The sequence below is a fragment of the Helianthus annuus genome, chromosome 9 (genome assembly GCF_002127325.2).
Source record: "Helianthus annuus cultivar XRQ/B chromosome 9, HanXRQr2.0-SUNRISE, whole genome shotgun sequence".
NCBI classification, from domain to species: Eukaryota; Viridiplantae; Streptophyta; class Magnoliopsida; order Asterales; family Asteraceae; genus Helianthus; species Helianthus annuus.
In genome coordinates, this window is record NC_035441.2 from 103097084 (window position 1) to 103118662 (window position 21579).

The 21579-nt window shown below is 36.9% G+C and overlaps 1 long non-coding RNA gene across 18 annotated transcripts; it reads right to left on the reverse strand.

Annotated features, from left to right (window-relative positions):
• Positions 1 to 14418: 14418 nt before the first annotated feature.
• LOC110878073 lies at positions 14419 to 20730 on the reverse strand. Of its 18 annotated transcripts, none has more exons than XR_002557585.2 (13): positions 20620 to 20729; positions 20432 to 20545; positions 20267 to 20342; positions 18799 to 18893; positions 18463 to 18572; positions 18078 to 18211; positions 17501 to 17687; positions 17335 to 17420; positions 16959 to 17127; positions 16112 to 16471; positions 15579 to 16017; positions 14673 to 15505; positions 14419 to 14577 (listed from the first exon to the last, which is right to left on the reverse strand). It is a non-coding gene; the product is annotated as an uncharacterized LOC110878073 (long non-coding RNA). The 18 variants fall into 18 exon arrangements; XR_004866021.1 differs by adding an exon at positions 20125 to 20158 and having other exon boundaries at positions 14673 to 16017; XR_004866019.1 differs by adding an exon at positions 20040 to 20158 and having other exon boundaries at positions 14673 to 16017.
• Between the last annotated feature and the right edge of the window lie 849 nt (positions 20731 to 21579).

A 21579-nucleotide genomic window follows, 5' to 3' on the forward strand; every position in this document is an offset into this window, starting at 1 on the left:
CCACCAATCATACTGAACAAGCATATAAACAGTTATAAAAGTTTAACCAATACGATTGGTGTTTCTAAACAAACAAGTTTAAGTTGCAAGCGGAAGCATAAGTCTTAAAGTTAAAACATAAGTTCGAATGGTTTCAAGTTTAACATAGTACGCAGCAATCCGTGTCCCACAACGACTCTCCTCCATGCAAGCTCCAGCTGAGTACCTATGATCCTGCAAAGCATGTAGTAACGAGTCAACAACTAGTTGAGTGAGTTCACAGTTGGGTGTTTGTTTTAGTTATTTCGAAAACAGTTTCCTTTAACTGGCATCCTGCCGTGGGGGTTACCCCATAGTTTAAAAACGTGTCATGTTCATTCCCAGTTACTCTGGCACTCCAGCCGTGGGGGCTACCCCATGTTAGTTATCAGGCATTTCGGCCGTGGGGGCTACCCCATGCGTACACTAGACTCGTTACCATATCGACTGCTGACTGTAGTCATGTTTATGTGCCCTGAAAACATCAATGTCTATCATCATTGACGTGCCCCAGATCCATTAGTTCACGCCCGTCCTCTGCGGCACGGTGTGAGGTTTGTCAGACCTAAATAGCGCTATCTAACTAATGACCCGCTCGCCATTGGCCCGGCGATTAAGTCGATACAAAAAGGAGGGACTTCGTGATAGAGTTTTAGTCTAGTACGAGTTATCCGTCCATCCGGACGAGGAATCACATTCCTGAACCACTGACGTCCTACCCAAGGAGGACGAGGAATCCACGTTCCTTAACCCCGTTCCCAACCCAGGGAATCCCATGCTTTGTAGAGGGTGTGAACTCACCTTGGTTTGCTCGGTAGTAACACAGAAAGTCAATCAAATTGCAGGTAATCAATTAGGTCCTATCACAGATGTTATTCGTATCAGATTCAAGCCAAGCAGTGCACGTATGTTCAACACGTATTGTACACAGATCATAATCATGGCAACACGTTTAACATTAACAGTTCACAGTTAACAGTCAAACACAATCCAAAGTCCAAGGGTGAGGCCCTAACAGTTGGGCTCGTGATAACAGGCCCAAACAATACGTCAACAGTAATACAGAAGTCCATAGGCCTGGCCCATTGATTAGGCCCGTAACTAAGCAAGCCCATAGTGAGGTTTCGAGTCGCAACCGGACTCGCAAACATGGTTTCGAGTTGTGCCGTCTATGCTGGTCGTTGGTGGTTGCGAGTCGCAACCTATGTCGCAACCACGGTCTCGGCTGGTCATGTTATGATCTCGAGTCGCAACAGGACTCGCAACCTGTGGTCTCGGTTCATCATGCTGTGGTTGCGAGTCGCAACAGGACTCGTAACCTCTGTCGCAACTGGCGGTCTCGACTTGTAATGTTGTGGTTGCGAGTCGAAACCAGGGGTTTCGACTCCCCAACAGTTGCTGATTCTGCACAGTTGTACTATCCAATAACATCCCAATTGCATGCACCCTATTTGTGTACTATCCACTTAAACATGTTTTCTTGTCTAAACATTTGCTAAAATGGATCAAACATGGCAAAATTCAAATATTCAACACACATTCATATGATATTCAACAAGTTCTTCATGTTCTTCGAACATTCAAAGCATAAATAACCTTCATTCAAACCTTATGCATATTTGGACAAAACTATAGTTTCTAAGCTAACATCAACCCATTATCCAAGCAACAATATATGCAACAATTCATAAGACAAGCATGTAATCGATACTTCCATCATCATTGAACCGAAATATAACACATAATCATTTAAACCATGGTTTTTCATTTACAAATCAAGTATGGTGACCCTTTATAGCATAAACACTTAACCGAAACGTTACCCTTACATCATGGATTAAACAACAACCAAGTAACCACACATCATCATGCAAACACTAACATTTAAACACAATAAACATCCTAACATTCCTTTTATCATTTAACAACAATAAACATCAATCAAAACACCATAAGTACTAACCGGTTGGTGAGGAATCCGTGTGAGCCGATCCAAGATCCAAGCCCGAGAATGAGGAGTGGTGTTCGGTTTTGGTGAGAGGGGAAAGAGTGAGAGTATGAGTGTGTGTGTTGTTCAAGAAGATTGCAAGGTTTGCCATGAGTGTGATTTATATAGTCCTCTTGGTGCACCCTAGTGGGCTTAGAAGTCAATAGAAGGGGTTTACGGCCCAAAGGCCCAAGCCGGTTACTATACACTCGAGACCTCATGGTCTCGAGTCGGGTCCCTTGTTCTCGGTCGGGTTCTCGGCTCCCATATAACACGTACATATATACATACAATGCACACATAACAAAGCACATATCACATAAAAGGTTCACGTTTATCATTAAGTTTAATCAGTTAACTAATCACATAACGTACAAGCATGTTACATCGAGGCACAAGAAAGGTTCTACATTTCGAGTTGTCACAAAGGGCCCTCAAGTTCAGGTCTACATCATTCAGAATGTACTCCATGCATTTGTGTTGCCTTGGAGTCTTGTATACATCGAAACTCCACAAGATTAATATCCGATATCTTCGATAGCAAATTATATAATTGTTACAATGTTTTTGGATTTGTCAAAAGGTCACTCAGAGGTTACTTTCAACATGTTGACACTTTTAATTCCTATGTTCATAAGATCCTTATTTTAAGCGCAAACGACTTTCAATGTTCGACAATTTATTCGTTTAAAGAATATGAACGTCATATGAGGTCAATCAGAGGCACAAGAATGGCATGTTGACACTCTGGATCCCTTTAATCACATATTTACATTGTTTGGCAACTTTAGTCCCTCATATTCAATCCGTTACACGTTTAAAGCTCATGAAACGTGTCTTCATTATATTGGTCGTGTTTTTACGAGGTGTTACAATTTCAAACAGTTGTTCAAGAATAAGCCACATCCAAGATAGCAGACAAAATGCCGTTCGGAGGGATATTCTGTCCCTTAGGGTTCCAATGGCCAACCAGTGTGAAGTGACTTATCAAAACAGGGAGGATGATTCGTTGACGAGGGAAGACGTGCTGAACATACATAGACTACGCCTTCTTGAACAACTCTGTGATTTAGCACCTTCACATGTTGTAACACCCAGGATTGTGATTATTTTTAAATCTAGGATGCGAGGAAGACTAAACCAGTTGATGGCGTTATACACCAATGACCTAGATGATGATGAGTCTGAAGAAAGTGATGAACAAACCGATGGGTACATTTACCATCCACAGAAGAATATTAGTTTAGTTTGATTTCGTCTTAGTTGTAATGTTTTGAATTATTAATGAATTATAATGAATTTGGGAACTCCAAGATATTTACTTTTATAAGACAAAAAAGATTAATTCATCGCGACATATCTACAAAAAAACAAAGAAAACGCCAAAAAATTGTAATGTTTAAATTATTAATGGTTTATAATGAATATGGGAACGCCATGGACGCCAAGATGTTTACTTTTATAAGACAAAAAGGATTAATTCATCGCGACAGATCTACAAAAAACAAAGAAAACGCGAAAAAATTGTAATGTTTAAATTATTAATGGTTTATAATGAATATGGGAACGCCATGGACGCCAAGATATTTATTCTGTAAGACTAAAACGATTAATTTATCGCGGCAAATTTAAAATTCAATAAAACGCCAAAAAGCTTTTGTTTTTAACTACATGCCAAAAAATCCTCCACGCCACAAATGAGAAACGGTGTGTGAGATGCATTGGAAAAAATAAAAAGACAAAAAAACCCTCCACCTTGATTATATCGCGCGCCACGTGTTCGTCCAGTATCCGTTTTTACCGTTTTCACACATCCAACCGTTTTCTCCTGATCCCGTTTCTCTCATACATTACAGTCCGAAAACAAAAAGGTTTTGGACTTGAAAAGTTCTTCACGCATGATCAGGCTTTAATTATCCCAAAGGGATGTTCCCAAGGAAATGGTGGTTTAGGAGTGTTCGATTCTTCGCGTGCTTGGTCGTCCGTCCACCCGATTCCCGCCTTAGTGAAGGTCTCTTAAACACTAAAAACAATTAGTGTTTAAGTTAAACTGTCAAACGATTAGTAATCGAAATATTTGAAATGAATACATTAAACACAAGATTGATTTTCTTTTCTTTTCAGCCTCCTTACCCATCCGTGCCAACTAAAACATGTCTTTTTCTCAGCACCCTTATCCGCCCGGTTCAGGTTTCCACCTGACTGTGTCAATTGAAAACATGTTTTCTTTTTAAATCACTCTTTCGTTTTAAAGTTAATTACCCAACCGAGCCGTTAGGAGGCATTATCATGACTCTCATTTTCTTATGTACCATAATGACCAACTCTATCAAGTAACTCATTTTTAACTCTACCTTAGAGGTAATTTGCTGAACCATTATCCGCGGACATTTTAGTCAAATTTTGCCCTTTTTCAAGCTGGAAAAAACTTTTATAAGTTTGAATTTATACTAGGAGCGCATTTAGCTCGTTATCTCATCTAGTTTTATTATGTCCCTAAGGATATAAAAGTTTTCGGTAGTTTAGTAGTTTAAAACCCATTTAGCCGTAATTTCGCATTGTATACATGTTCTTGACTCTAATGGTCATTTTACCCAAATACTAGATATATCTCACATTAGTTAATATATTACCCAAATTTGACTCAACCAACTCTAGTCGAATCATAAATCCTTACCGAGAGTTTGACCCATTACACATACCTTGCACGAGTCAAAGCATTAACCTGTTATCAATACCTTGTGATTCTTACTTTCTAATTTTTGGCAATACATGCCCATACATTATGCTTACCTGTAAGTATGAGTATGAGACTTAACAAACAAAAATTAACTAGTATTTAGGATCCACGCTTTGCGGCGAGACCATTAAATAAAAAAGAGTAAATTGCAAGTTTTGTCCTTTATGTTTACATCAAATTGCAGGCGTTGTCCTTTTGGCCAAAAGTTTACAGGCGGTGTCCTTAACCTTTCAAAATCTTGCATGTTTTGTCCTTTAGCCTAAACCTATTTAGAAATCTCAGTTAGTTTTTGTAATGTGTAATACACATGAGGGTACAATGGTCTTTTTCCCTCTCAACCCTTTCTATTCACCCATTTATAACCCTCAGTCCCTTTTCTCCAACCTAAACTGATGTGTGCATAGTGATCGAAACCAATGAATTCTCCGACGTCCCAACAAATTCCCATTGCCCAGAACCAAAAGATTGATCTGGGAAATCATTAAACTGATGAACTAGAAATGAACTATCCGAAACAGAGGACGAAGATGATCATTTATTAGATTGCGGTTTCGGATGATTATGTTTCCCCTTATAAATAATCTTAGTAACATCACCATCTGAAGATGTTTCCACCTTCTTCCTCATTGAACAATTTTAATGTGTGCACTTGTAATAATTCCTTGGATTTTCACTAGCTTTCACTTGCTTTTGCCCATATTTTCGCCAATTATACCCATCATTTAACTTCTTGTGTGATAATTGATTGTTGTAATTGTTTAGATCACCGGTGTAGCTCGATTTCGATTGATTATTATAGTTGTTTAGATCACCGGAGTAGTTCGATTTCCATTGCGAGCTCTGTTTAAAAACAGGGTACTCTGTTTTCTCCAAGTTTCCATAATTTTCAAATCTTGGTTGTTGATAGATTTCTTGCAACTTTTTTATCCAATTATTGGTGATTTGTTGAATAACTAAAGAAACCCAGAAGAATTTGAAGTTATTATGTCAATTCTTGGGATAAAAATTGTTGCTAGATGAAGAAATTGGAGGAAAACTTACCGTTGAATGAGCTGATTGGGTTTCGATGACTGTGCACACATCAGCTTAGGTTGGAGAAAAGGGACTGATGGTTATAAATGAGGGAATAGAAAGGGTTGAGAGGGAAAAAGACCATTGTACCCTCATATGCATTGCACATGATCAAAATTAACTGAGATTTGTAACCAGGTTTGGTCTAAAGGACAAAACGTGCAAGATTTTGAAAGGTTAAGGACACCGCCTGTAAACTTTTGGCCAAAAGTATAGCGCCTGCAATCTGATGTAAACATAAAGGATAAAACTTATAATTTACTCAATAAAAAAAGTAGACGTAACAACATTGAATCACGTAGGTACATTGTGACATGTTAACTCGCAAAAATTAAATCAAAATATAAAACATATAAAAGAATAACTAAGTTGACTTAGGACCGGCGCATTGCGACGGGATCGTGATCAACCGCAATAAATAAACGTAATAATGATGAATCACACACGCTCGTAGCGTATTAACTCGTAAGATTTAGATCGAAACATAAATAAACAATTATAGTAAAAAGAATAACTAAGTCGAAACGATAAAAATTAACGTAAAAAAACTAAAAAGTGTAAAGTTTAAATAATAAGCTTAATAAAATTCGAGGGGCCATATTATATTTTCTTTGGGTTATTACATGTAGAAAATGAAAACTATAAGTCAAGATTTGTAACAAAATTGAATAATGAAAAGCTTACTGAAACTATTTTTGCGAAATATAGATAGGAAATTGAAGGGGTAAGGTCCCAAAAACCTCATAAAAAGGATTTGAGACCATACCACAAACTGGCCTTTCAACCTTTTAACCTTGCGCGGCCGCGCATTGGTCTTACAAAAGGGAGAAAGTAATCATCAAATTATAGTCGCGCGCTCAAAGGAAAGCATAGAATCCTTGCGCCTTCTTCCATTAAAACCCTGAGATCAATACCTCCGCCCAAATATCCAAACTTGGATATCATTTTACCCAGACTTGGGATTTATTCAGCTGTGTACACACAGTAAGGTGTCACACTAGATTACAGCAGTAATCTTCTAGAAAGAATATGATCGTGCACCACCCAGACGGTTATAACCGTCTGGACACGTGTCATTATCACAAGCATCCCTGAAATCACAACAAAAGCATGCAATTGGAGAATGATCTCCACCTAATCACTTTCCACGTGGCAATCCCCCAGCCATAGATCAAACCACGATCCGTGTGCAATCACATCGGATCAAGGCAACTTAACGTGGGATTAAAGAATTTAACGGAAGGAAATATAACCGCTACGGCGTTAGCATCTTCCGTCATCTTTTCAATAACAGGTTTTCCCTCCTGAAACTCCCGGTTATAAATACGTGAACTATTCAGGTATAAACCCAGATCACTCTCACTTCTCAAATACTTTCTCTTCTCCATTACCAATACTTATTCTCACACCGGAGTCGGGTCAAGGAGAGAACCCTCTTCTCCCCTTGGCGAGGCTAACGGTGCTCTGTTTTGCAGAATCACCGGAGAAGAAGTTCGACAGCAACTGAATCAACCGAGAGAGAGCTAACCCTTTTATGCGGAATCAAACCCCCTAGATATCTCGGTTCCGACCATTTATCTAGTGTTTCTTCATTGGCGCCCACCGTTTTCTCAGTTTTTCTAGTTTCTACCTCGTTTCGATTCAGTTCATTCCATTTTTCTGTTTTTACACATGGCAGAAAATTCGTCATCTCACCGGCAACCTGGTCCTCGACCAAAAGTCGGAAACAATTTCCAAATAGAAGGATCCCCAGAACATTGGGTTAACAGATGCCAAGCTGCCTCAAACACAATCGTTATGCAAATCGCCAGATCTGATTTCCCAAACAGCAGATCTGGAGAAGAAATTAACACTACAGAATTGGACCCATCAACACCACGTTGGGGGGACGTCCAATCCAGCCAATACAGAGATAGCAGTTATCAGAAACAAATACACATGGTTCAAGGAGGTCCGTCTAGCACTCAAAATGGGGGCAAGAAACCTTGAAGCCAACGTTGACTCAAAGCTAGTAGCTGAACAAGTTAATGGTCGTTATGATGCGAAAGGGGAAGCTATGGCGTTGTACCTTGAACAAGCGCGGATGTTAATCAGCCAATTTCAAACATTTAAAGTTAATCACATAAACAGAAGCGAGAACAAGCACGCTGACGCACTAAGCAAGTTAGCTGCTACCAGCTTTAAACACTTAGCAAAGGAGGTACGCATAGAGGTATTATCCAACCCTTCTATTCATCTCAAGCAAGTAAGTGTCATAGAAATGGGAGATCCATCCTGGATGTCTCCAATCATCTTGTACCTTCAACACGGAAAGCTTCCGGAAGGAAAGGCAGAAGCTCGAAAAATACAACACAAAGCAATAAATTACGAGATGGCGGATGGCGTCCTTTATCGAAAGTCATTCATGGGCCCATTGCTACGCTGTGTTGATAAAACAGACGCCCAATACCTAGTCAGAGAAATCCACGAGGGATTATGCGGGATACACGCGGGACCGCGCATGGTCGTGGCAAAAATAATGAGCGTCGGATATTACTGGCCAGGAATGCACATGGACGCAGTTGATCTATTAAGAAGATGCGAGGCATGTCAACGCCACGCACCAAAGACACTCCGACCCAAAAATCCATTAATTCCCGTTACTTCCGCCTGGCCATTCCAACAGTGGGGCATCGATCTTGTTGGCCCATTTCCTGATGCGCCGAGAGCAGTAAAATTCATCATCGTCGCGGTGGAATACTTCACAAAATGGGTGGAAGCTAAAGCTTTGGCCTCAACAACAACAATGGTAATCCGCAAATTTATATGGGAACATATCATTTGCAGATTCGGGTTACCATTGCGCATTATTTCCGACAATGGTACAAACTTCGCCGCAGAAGATCTTCAAAAATGGTTCAAAGAAATGAAGATCGAGCACAACTTTGCCTCCGTTGCGCATCCTCAAGCGAACGGTCAGGTAGAAAGCGTAAACAAACAAATCGTTAACGGCATAAAAGCGCGACTTGGGACAGCGCGCAGAGGGTGGGTTGACGAACTTCCCAGCATCCTCTGGAGAAACTCCGTTCAGTCTAGTCTATGGGTCTGAGGCGGTCATTCCAGCTGAGATAGGTTTACCGTCACCGCGCATGTTAGCCATGAAAAAACAGAACAATGAACAAGAGCGAAGAATGGATTTGGATCTTCTGGAAGAGAGGCGCGAGAACGCTGCCATAACGGAAGCAAGGTATAAATCCAAGCTCGAAAAATATTACAATGCGCGCGTGCGTGTTTGCACCTTTGTCCCTGGCGATTTTGTCTTACGCGACAACGAGGCTTCAAACGCCGAAAAGCCCGGCAAATTAGCGCCAAGGTGGGAAGGACCGTACGTCAATAACGAGGTCTTAGGCAAGGGGGCATATACCCTAAAAAGGATCGATGGGACCCTAGTCCCCCGCACCTGGAACGCACAACAGTTGCGCAGGTGTTACATATGAACCAAGTCTACAAAAGCGGAAAGAACATACAGGCAATGTATTTCTTCATTATGTCTTGTATTACAAAGCCTTGCGCTCTTATCAATACAAACATCATTTTTACTTGCATCACTGCTTAATTACAAATTGCATGTAATTTCTTTGGTTCGCGCGAAAACGATATGGTCAAACATTGTACACCTCATGAACAGTCTAAAAACAGACAAACTGTTGTGCCTTTTAGACAAACGTTCACACATGAGCACAATACCATCCCTCATTCGCCTTACCTATCCAAAAGAAATTATACACATGCAACATATTGTAATCCACACATACAAGAAACAAACCCTACGGAATAAAAGTATATCACAATATACATCATCAAAAAAGTAACATAAACACTTAACAAGATCATAGCAATGATCTTCAAAAAAATTGTCCAGTACCAAAAGCTTACAAAAAAGCATTAACAAAAAGACAGAAACTGGTCCTAAAGTTAAAACACTTAACCAGCACCGGAATCACCATCAACAACAGACACCTGCTCACTCCGACGAATTTTCCGGCGTCGATACACTAACCGGCATTCTCCTTTTTGAAGCATCGGGAACCGAGCCATCAACCCATCGACATCCAACACAATATTAGCACCAGTAGTAACATCAGTATGCTGAAGAACCTTGCAGTCAGAATCAACAACCGCCGGAGAAGCAGGTTTGACCAGATTCTTTACCGGAATAATAGTGAGTGGTGGTGAACAAGAAAGAAGTACGAGACCTTCAGCAGCTTCATACACCCTAAGAACATCCAGCAAGAGACGAGTGCGGTAAGAACGTTTCATCTTTTTAATAAGAATCAACTAGGAACACAAGGTATCTCGAAAATACATATATAAAGAGAACTCAACCTCGAGAAAGGAGAAACCTATCATTAACTGTCAGAAATACATCACATCTAAACGGCGCTACAGGAACCAGGGTCATTTCCCCATTAATGAAGTATGACAAAGCGCCACTACAAGTCTCAAGACCAAAGAGAAAAATACCCACTCTTACTGCCAGATGACGTCATTACGTGTCAGAGCATGATTACAAAGTCACATTTTTTCCTTTTCCAACAAAATTAAATCTTCCCATAGAAGATTCCGCATTTTTCACGCCCAAAAACATTTCCCTCTCATAAGTCCAGTGCTCCACTTATTTGCATAAGTACAACACTAGACTAGGGGGACTTGAAGGGGTAAGGTCCCAAAAACCTCATAAAAAGGATTTGAGACCATACCACAAACTGGCCTTTCAACCTTTTAACCTTGCGCGGCCGCGCATTGGTCTTACAAAAGGGAGAAAGTAATCATCAAATTATAGTCGCGCGCTCAAAGGAAAGCATAGAATCCTTGTGCCTTCTTCCATTAAAACCCTGAGATCAATACCTCCGTCCAAATATCCAAACTTGGATATCATTTTACCCAGACTTGGGATTTATTCAGCTGTGTACACACAGTAAGGTGTCACACTAGATTACAGCAGTAATCTTCTAGAAAGAATATGATCGTGCACCACCCAGACGGTTATAACCGTCTGGACACGTGTCATTATCACAAGCATCCCTGAAATCACAACAAAAGCATGCAATTGGAGAATGATCTCCACCTAATCACTTTCCACGTGGCAATCCACTAGCCATAGATCAAACCACGATCCGTGTGCAATCACATCGGATCAAGGCAACTTAACGTGGGATTAAAGAATTTAACGGAAGGAAATATAACCGCTACGGCGTTAGCATCTTCCGTCGTCTTTTCAATAACAGGTTTTCCCTCCCGAAACTCCCGGTTATAAATACGAGAACTATTCAGGTATAAACCCAGATCACTCTCACTTCTCAAATACTTTCTCTTCTCCATTACCAATACTTATTCTCACACCGGAGTCGGGTCAAGGAGAGAACCCTCTTCTCCCCTTGGCGAGGCTAACGGTGCTCTGTTTTGCAAAATCACCGGAGAAGAAGTTCGACAGCAACTGAATCAACCGAGAGAGAGCTAACCCTTTTATGCGGAATCAAACCCCCTAGATATCTCGGTTCCGACCATTTATCTAGTGTTTCTTCAGAAATTATCATATTCGAATGGTGCTTTCACCATTCGATTCGTTACCTGGTTGTCTATTTGTCCGTTCTTCACTTACCCTTTTTGCATTCCAAACTAATCTTATATTGGTTATTACTATGATGTGATTCAACACGAATTTAACCGATTTGGCCCGTTATGGCTTATGCCATTGGGTCTCCTTCTCATATTTCTTTTATTAATCACTAACATGTGATTTACTTACCTTTAACTTATTTGACCCGTTATGGTTTACAGGGTCTCTTTTGTATAATTCGTTGGTTAACCACCCAAAACTCTATTTTTACTCGTTTGTCCAATTTTGGTTTACATCAGCAAGTGTTTGTACCTAAAACTCATTTTTACTCATTTGACCCATTTTGATTCGCATTATTGTGTTTACCACAAAAAAACTCATTTTTACTTGCTCGACCCATTTTGGTTCGCGTCAGCAACTGTTTACACAATAACTCATTTTTACTTGTTTGACCCGTTTTAGTTCCCGTCAGCAAGTGTTTACACAAAAACTCATTTCTACTTGTTTCACTCGTTTTGGTTCGCGTCAGTAAGTGTTTACCACCAAAAACTCATTTTTACTTGCTCGGCCATTTTGGTTCGCGTCAGCAAGTGTTTACACCAAAAACTCATTTTTTTCCCGTTTGACCCGTTTTGGTTCGTGTCAGCAAATGTTACCACCAGCAACTCATTTTTACTCGCTTGACCCATATTTGTTCCACGTCAGCAAGTGTGTAAAGCTCATTTTTGACTCGTTTGACCCATTTTGGTTTACACCTTAGGGTCCTAATTCTAAATTTCTTTATTTGATCACCAAAACGTGATCTAATATAATTTTACCCATTTTGACCCATTTGGTCTACACCTTGTGTCCCGACTTTTGTTAATTTACAACTACATATATCTTATATGATGATCCTATTATAAGAGGTGTAACTTGTACTTACGTTGCATTCGATCATGCTTTCTCACGCCTTTGACTCGTTTGACCCAGTCCTTTACAAGCTTTCACTTAGCTTGTCAAGAGTCAAACTATAATACAATATCCACAAAATTGTTAGATTATTCATCATATATCATTACCATCCCTCTTATGGACTGCTATAACATTTTTCTTATCCAATCCTTTTTATAGGTCAATTTAACTTTTAAAAGTCAAACTGTCAATTGACATATATATGCACTAACAAGTTCAATAAAACTCATTTAGGCATTTTATCATATACTTGGTAGGCATAACTTTTAGGCTATTATATTAGCTAACTTTTCCATATAAAAATCACCATGTTTCTTTGAATTCAACAAGTTTTTGCACTTATTAACATCAAGCTAACATGAACTTTCAGCTATAATACTTTAATCCATCCTTTTTACCAATTAATCATAAGTTTATCTTCATGTTAAAAACTCATTTCATGACATGTATGAACACTTAAATCAAACTCTTAATATGTTCAAGTAACTCACACATGCAAGCAAGTATAATGATCATGAACATCAAAACAAGACCAATTTCATCATATCAAAACGTATGAGTATATACTTAAATCTCTAAATGGTTTAAGTATTTCACATATTCTAGCAAGTATGATGATTATAAATATCCATACATCATCAATTTCACCAAACCAACAATAATATTCAACTCAAGGTTATCACCTTCTAGTTCCTCTTGATATGAAATTCATGAAATCAAGTTTTACGATATACCTTATGCTTGGTAAGCTTAGACGAACACGAATTTGAGATCTTACATCGATTCCATGATAAATCCTTCTTTCATTTTGATATTTTTTTTGAGATTTTGGAAGGAGTCTTCTTCCCCTCTCTATACACGACAAACACACACCTTTGTGTATATGTTTTAATTTCTTTTCTTTTTATATATTTACAAATCTAAGATGTGAAAAGTTAGTCCCTCCATGTTTTGTTAGTTGTTAAGTAGGCCACAACCTACTTAGTTCCACCAATATTAACTCTTATTAACTAGGTTAAACATTCCTAGTTAATTTAGTAAGTTTGAGGAGGTTATAACTTGTTTTATTTTAAGTTTCGATAACCTGGGCATTTTATAAACTTTATTTACTAAATGCATTTATTTATCTTTTATTTAACATTAGGTTTATTTAATTAAATTCTAATGTTTATCGGGTTAACTTTTACCACTAACGATATTTCACACGCTCATTTCAATTAACTTGGTTTAATTACCAAATCCGTTTTCAGGGTGTTGCATATAATAGATACATATGGATACAAAATAATCGTGTACGTTGAAATAAACTTACAATCATATTGTGCAATAAGAATGTCTTCAAATTGTCAAGGAAAGGTAAATTAGGGTTTTTTTTTTAAATCAAACTGCATTTGTGTTTCACTTATGAATTATTATTATTATTATTATTATACTTGAATGCGGCATGCACTTGCAGGAGACAGGGGCAATGGTGAATGGTGGGGATGATGATGGTGGTAATAGTTGTGGACAACAATTGCATTGATTATGGTACTCGAGAAAATTCAACAGTTCAATAAAAAAGAGCTAAAGACGATAGAAGATCATTCGAACCTGTTGTATAAGAAACTTGATAAGACATTAAGGATCATTCTAAATGTATATACACACTAGGTTATCCCCCGTGAATACTCATGGGGTTGGACCATTTAAATTATATATACAACAAGTGTAAAATAAAGAGACCATCTATGGCTACTCAAACATAATACAAAAACAACAATTTTTGCAAAATGTCCACCAAATTATTAGAACCTGTGTACCATTTATTGTTACCGCTAATTCATTTTGCTACTTTAAAATACTACCACCACATTGTTCCAATCGATTATGGTGCTAAAAACCCTTTTATATCAGGCATGTTCTCTTGCAACTGTGTCTTTTTTGTCACTTTCCTTGCCAAGGTAGATTTAATAAACCAATTTTTATTAGCGTTCATGAATAAAAACAAATAGCACTTTACAATCATCAACCCGATTTAACAAGCCCTACTACTCTTAAGCATATATATACTAACAAGTTAGAGCCTAGTAACTACGTATTAACAGAGAAAAGTATAAAGTTATATGTATACAATTATAAAAATAACAACAGTACTTGTACATCAAAGCAACCAAAAAATTAAACTATCACCTGTCTCCATCATTGCTTTAGAATAGACGATCAACTCTGCAAACACAAAAAAAAATAGATTCTTTTTCATGAAATCGGAGTTAGAAAATCAAAATTCAATAAAAAGTGTTAAAGAGTGAGAGATAGCATACATCATAAGCTTCGTTAATTTAATGAAATTGAACTCCACAATTGCTTCCTCTACACACATCCGGATGATACTCAAATTCAATAAAAAACAGTTGTTAATAGCGATTAAATCAAACAAAATAAACAAAAATTAAAAGTTTAACAAATTCATCTATAAATCATCACCTTCAATGCTAGCTATCTAAACGGCTTTTTAACCTCAAATTAAGAAGCGCCTGGATGAATACTCAAATTTTTATACAAGTGCGACAGGGGACCGGATGAAACACACACAACTCATATTTACAGACTCACTATGTAAGGTTGTTGAGAAGAAAACTCAAAAAAAAAAAAAAAAAAAATCAGACTAAGTTATTAGAATAAAATTACAAATGTAATAAAACCAAATAAACATACCTTTCTTTGAATTAATTGTTAGAAGAAGATGATGAAAAACATATTTGGTTAGGGTTTTTTCGTGAAACATTAGAAGCCACGGATAGAAATGGCTAAAGAAAAAAATTAGGGTTACCAATTCTTGAGAAAAAGATATAGAATGAACACATAAATCTTTTCCAAAAATAAAACTTCATAAGAGAAAGCCATCCAAAACTACATCAACAATAGCCTAATTACATGACACGTGTCCTAAATTCATCTGATTTATTATATTATACTAGTAGTAAACCCATGTGCAAACACGGGTGGTTTTTAGAAATTTTACTTAATACATTTTATAAAACAACGATTTTTGTCAACTATAATACAAATAATAACCTATTCTAAATAAAATCCCAGGCAATAAAAAACAGATCATAAATCATAAATCGATATCTTCTGATTTGAAACTTCAACACTACAAAAAGAAGAAAGTGGTAATAATTAGTAGAAGCCAAAATCAAATCACAATTTATGGTTAAGATCCATACCAAAAATATTTAAGATGGAACAACCATTGGTTGGTGGAAACATGAAGCTTTACCCCTTAGGGGGGTAAGGGTGGTCATCACTCACAACTCACTCATCACTCACAACATCCAATCAAATTCCGGTATGTCATCGAGCTTTATTCCATCACTAGTGATGGTTTTTAGTGGAAATGTCCATCACTCACCACACACTCATCTCCATCATCAAAATCATTCACAAAACAACAATATACAACACGTGATAGTGGCCACGTGTTGTCAAGTTAACGCGTGATGGTGGTGACCGGCCGCCATGTATAATGCGTGATATATGTTCATCACGGAGCAAAAGGCTTCCACCCCCGGTGGCCTTATACAGCAAAGTTTGATGGCTATTTTGGTATCTCCAATGGCCTAACTACACTTTCAAGCCATTCAATAGCTTTAAACCTTGTCATAGCTACAAAAAATGAAAAGATTGCACATAATCAACAACATTTCTCATTTCTATTGTTCTGTTAGAACGAATTTGATAGCAAAATTTATAATTACACCTTCTCATTCTTCTTTATTTCTTCTTAAGTCATGCCGTCACATCCACCAGCATTTATCTCATCATGTGCACCCATTGTATTTATAACATGAAGATAAAAGAAACATGACTAATAATTATATCTTGAAACTTAATTGATTTGAAAAAAATAAAAAAGTGAAATTTTCAACAAAAAAAGGGATGCATTTATAACCGGCGGCTTTAGGTCATGTGCACTACGCCTTGAAGATGGCAAAAGGCAAGCTTATATCTAAACAATTATCAACTTTGCATCTGCTTCTATGTGTCTTCGACGGAGTTTGTGTGTACCGAAACTGTGGCTGTTTCGATACAGATGTTATTCGCACTACAAATCTGAATTCTAGAAAAACAAAAAACAAAACTATATTAATCAGTAACCTATTTCCATCCAAATCAAAAAACTTTGGATAACTCAATAAGCAACTCATTTCCTATTCATAGTTGTCAACAGCGGCCATAGTGCTCGCTATAGCACGCTACGGGGCATATAGATCATATGTGCTATATAGTATATAGCAATAAATAGTGACATTTTTTAAATTTTTTTATCTATTTTATTTTACTTCTTTTTCATTTTCTTTCTCATCTCCACCGCTTGATACCTCAGATTTGGTCTTATAAACTGTATTTTTGTCGCTAAACATAGCTTGTTGCTATTGACGCTATTCCCTATTGACAACTATCGAATACAACAATTTTTAGATGGCTATTTGCCTATTTCAGTTGATTATTTGAAAGATTATACATGATCACATAGCACAAATCCAAACAACCACATACTTCATACTTAATAACAAAATTGGGAGTCAAGTTAGGGAAAAATGTACCTTTAGACTTTGACTTTAGAAAGTTGAGAGGATGAAATTCGGGTATGTAGCAAAGAAATCCTGACACATGGAGAAGTGCAACAAAAACCACTTGTTGACCAGAAATAAGGGTTGCATAAGAGCCTTGAGCAATTGCATTCCCAGTTCCCACAAAATACAACTAATGTTGCTGTATAAATAATAAAATATTTAAACAATAGCTTGTAAAAATCGTTCCAAGATCATAAAAGTAATTTCGCAATTAAATCAACTAAATCTGCTAAGTTTGAAACTAAATCGAAATATCCAGGTAACTATAACTAATAAAGTAATAAGTCCAAATTCATTGCTGAACAACTGACCATTCAGAATGAAAAAAGCGTTTAGACAACAATACCTCTTCAACAGCCTTTTCTCTCAGTCGTTCAAAGAGTTGGAGCGTTTTGATCTAAGCTTGTAATTTGCTTAGTTCTCGGTCTTTATCTGCAGAAGAACAAACAATATCAACATTCAAACAACAAAAATGATTCAATTAATCCAACAGATCATTTTGCATTAATCACCTCTGACTTCAATTTCCAATCAATTACACTCGAGTTTCGCCTGATCCGGACCATGGAACAACTTTATAAGATTGTCGGCATCTAAACTCCTCACCGTAGACCTCTTACAACTCGTAGTACCCGAACCCCTACCTCCTCCACTTCCCCAGTCCTTAAAAGATCCGAAAAACGTCAATTACAGCATATGCTACAGTAGAAACACAAATTAAGATCAGAAACACAAAACAATTTATGTTGAGGACAAAAGCTATTTATATCAGTAAAGATCTTATGAGTGACCATTTGGGACCTGTGGAAATTTCAAGTAGTTGGGAATCAATTACTTATACACTAATACTATCATTAACGAAAGGGCAGCTTGTTGGTCTTATCACAAAACTGCACTATCAAATAAAGAAATGAACGAAAGAGCATGTATATGTAAATAAACGAAAATACAACTAAATTTGTATATAAGTAGGACAAGAATGAATAAAAAAGTAATAAAGTCACTGTCCATGAAAAGGGCATGACAAATAAAGTCAATTCAAATTACATGATTCATGAGTTAAATAGACTACCAAATTAATGTCTTCACCTTTGGTAATCCCACGCATGAAAATTGTAGGTATTTTACTTCTGGAATAGATTTAGAAGCTTTAAATACTGCTCTGTGGATGAAATCTCTTTGCCAAGCTCCATAAGACTTGAAATTCTTTCTCAGTGCACTCTCTACTTACATATATAGTCAAAATATTATCACATTCATGAAAAAGCACTTTAGGCGTCTAAAATGGTGAGCAGACTCGACCAAGATTATCTATCTTTTAGTAAAAAAAAAAATTGAAAGAATAAAACTATATAGATCATATTCATTATTCCATTTCTTTAACGATAAACTTATAAACAAAGTCTCAAGATAATAATCCGTAAAATTTTGAAATGGCGAGTCAGGTAGGTTTCATGAGACCGTGAAGTGTTACCTGATGATGATGAACAACTGAGAACAGCGTGCGTTAATTGATGATTGAATTGAAGATTTCTTCGCCAATCGTTTATGGACTTCATTTCCTTCCAGCTTTCAATTTGAGGCCTAATTAACAAAACTCGTGATTATTACCTTTATCTACAATCAGATTATGACAACTGTACAATAATAACTACTCATATACATTCTGTACAACACAGCCAATTAATAATGGTTATACACTCTTTGCAACTGTTGAAAAGTCTACTCAAAAGTCCAACAATTTTCATTTCACATTTCTTTTTAAGAAAACTTTCAATATGTAAGTTCATTGAGGCATTACGTTGAATACCTTGTGGTGGTTGTACGCTGAAAGAGCATCTGAAACCATGCACATCCCAACTGTTGACTTTTGACCTTTCTTATTCTTATTCGTCGAATCCAGCCCTTGAAATCAAGAAAAAAAACGAAGATCGGAGTGAATAAAAGATAACACTTATTAGTTTCATGATTAATTAAATACCTAATGATGTTGAAATCCTCACTAATGGTTTCAAACATTTGTTTTCTCCACAAACACTGTTTTAACCCGACAGTGGTTTCAAACCACCATTTTAACCCAACAGTGGTTTCAACCATTGTTTTCTCCACAAAACAATATTTAACCCAACAATGGTTTCAAACATTTGTTGACCAAAGGCAACCACTGTTTTTATTTTTCTAACATCTGTTCACAACAAACAGAGGTTTCAAAACATAAAACAGACCTTTGCTAAATACATGTTTCAAAACACAAAACAGACCTTTGCCAAATACATAAAACAGACCTTTACCAAATTCTTCTTTTAGCCCCTGTACAACACTAAACACTTGACAAACCATTGGCAATTGGATATTAGAGATCGACTAATTAAATCCGATCTGTGAACTAAATTACTGATCCTAATATTACTTTCCTAGACACAACTGAATATGTACATAAGAAAAACAGAGTCAGAAACTCTAATTTCTATAAAACCTAAAAATAAAATTCTATTGGTGAAATAAATTGTTGACTAATCTTCACTTAAGTATCCTATACATAACTGAGTACAAACACATAAAAAAGATAAAAAAGAGTCAGTAGCTCTTATTTCTGTAAAACCTAAAACTGATACTCGATCAATGAATCGAATTGTTGACTAATCCTAATTTCATGTTCCTAAACACAATCGAATATGAACACATAAAAAGAAAAACAGAGCCAGGAGCTCTAAATCATGAAAACCCTATAAATTGTGTTCAGTTCTATTTGAAGAAGTAAATTTGTTTTCTCATCAAGCATATAATCCGAGCGATGTAATCCTAAACGGATATCTTAAGAAAGATTTTAAAACTTTAGCAACCCGAATAAGATACCAACCATTTTATATTACAAATCTCTGAATGAACTAATATATATAAACATAATATACCTAATTTTGTGTCTAAAAGTTTGTGTACATGTAGAAAGACGCATTCCATGTAATTTACAACAAGAACACTTCACTGATTGTAGGTTTTACATTGCTTGGTTATTAATAATATCAGAGAATAAATACGCTATTTAGGTACCTCTTTCTTGATACACAACCAATTCAGCCATTTGTACATTGCTTGAGTATTAATAATATCATAGAATAATACGCTATTAAGATACCTCTTTCTTGATACACAACTTATTCAACCATATCCTGTAATCGTAAAATCAATCAATCGACCACAACATCACGGCTCAATCCAATAGTTAAAAACCCTAATGGTAAAATCAAACATATGAGGATTTCAAGCAAGAACAATACCTTGTATTGATTGGCTGATTGCAAAAGATTTATCCAAATCGCAAGGCTCTGATAGTTTCATGAGCCGAACAAAAACCTTACACACTCGAAAGATTCCATAAGTCAATTTCCATTATCATCACAAAATTAAATCAGAACTGAGAGATTAGAAACACACAGATATACCACGAATAATACAGAGGGGAGTTGATGGCGTCGATCAAATTATATCACGAATCACCAAATCTTCGGCCTAAATGATTACCACATGTAAACAATTGCCTTTTTCACCCTTTCATTCTTCAACATTTTTAAACACGAAATTAAATCAGAAAGTATAGATATATGGCCTTTAAAATTAAATCAGAAAGTACCTGAGAGATTAGAAACACATAGCTATACCACGAATAATACCAAGGTGAGTTGAGGGCGTCGATCAAATTATACAGAGGGGAGTTGAGGGCGTCAATCAACTTATATCTCGAATCACCAAATCTTCTGTAACACCCCATGTTTCGAAAGTCAAAGTCAAAGTCAAGATTGAAGTCAAAGGAAGAAAAGATTGCTAATTGCGATCTGTCACTCCTTGGTTAATTATTGATTTGACTTCCTTGACTTGTAACCAAATCTTTATTTTAATTTCTTTAGTTGTATTATGTGGAGTATCTTTGAATAATCGAGGTTTTATCGCATGTTTTATCGCTTTATCTCTTATCGCATCGCAATCGCATTCGCAACTCGAATTATGCGTTCTGAATATTGTTTTAGGTGTGTGTGCTTTTTATGTGTTACTTGTGCATGTTTATTTATGTTTATGTTATGCTAATTAATCGAAACGCAATCGCAACTCTATCGCAATCGAATCACAAACGCTAAACGCCAGTTAATTATGATGATTGTATGTTAGATATTGTATTTGTTTGTTTATTATTAATCTATCGCATCGCTCGCTCGAAACGCATCGCAAACGCTCAACACGCGAATCAAAACGACAAAACTCAACACACTGGACACTTGGATCGAATGGCCAATCGATCGACCAATCCGACCCTTGTGCACTTTCCTCTTTTGGAAACCCTATAAATACCCTCCTGTCACATCATTTGTGATGTGTCAGCTCCTCCACTTGACCAGCTCGCTCAAGCACTCATTTCTCTCGATTTCTCGCGATTCTTGTAAGTTTTCAGCCTAAATCTTCTACTTCTATGATCTACACGCACTCCTTCATCTTTTCACCTTTGAATCTTAACTTTTAACCGTGAAATCAGTGGATTTGAGGTGTTCTAGGGTGACGTCATCATGGAGTTCTTTTGAACTTCAAGTTGTGGCCTCAT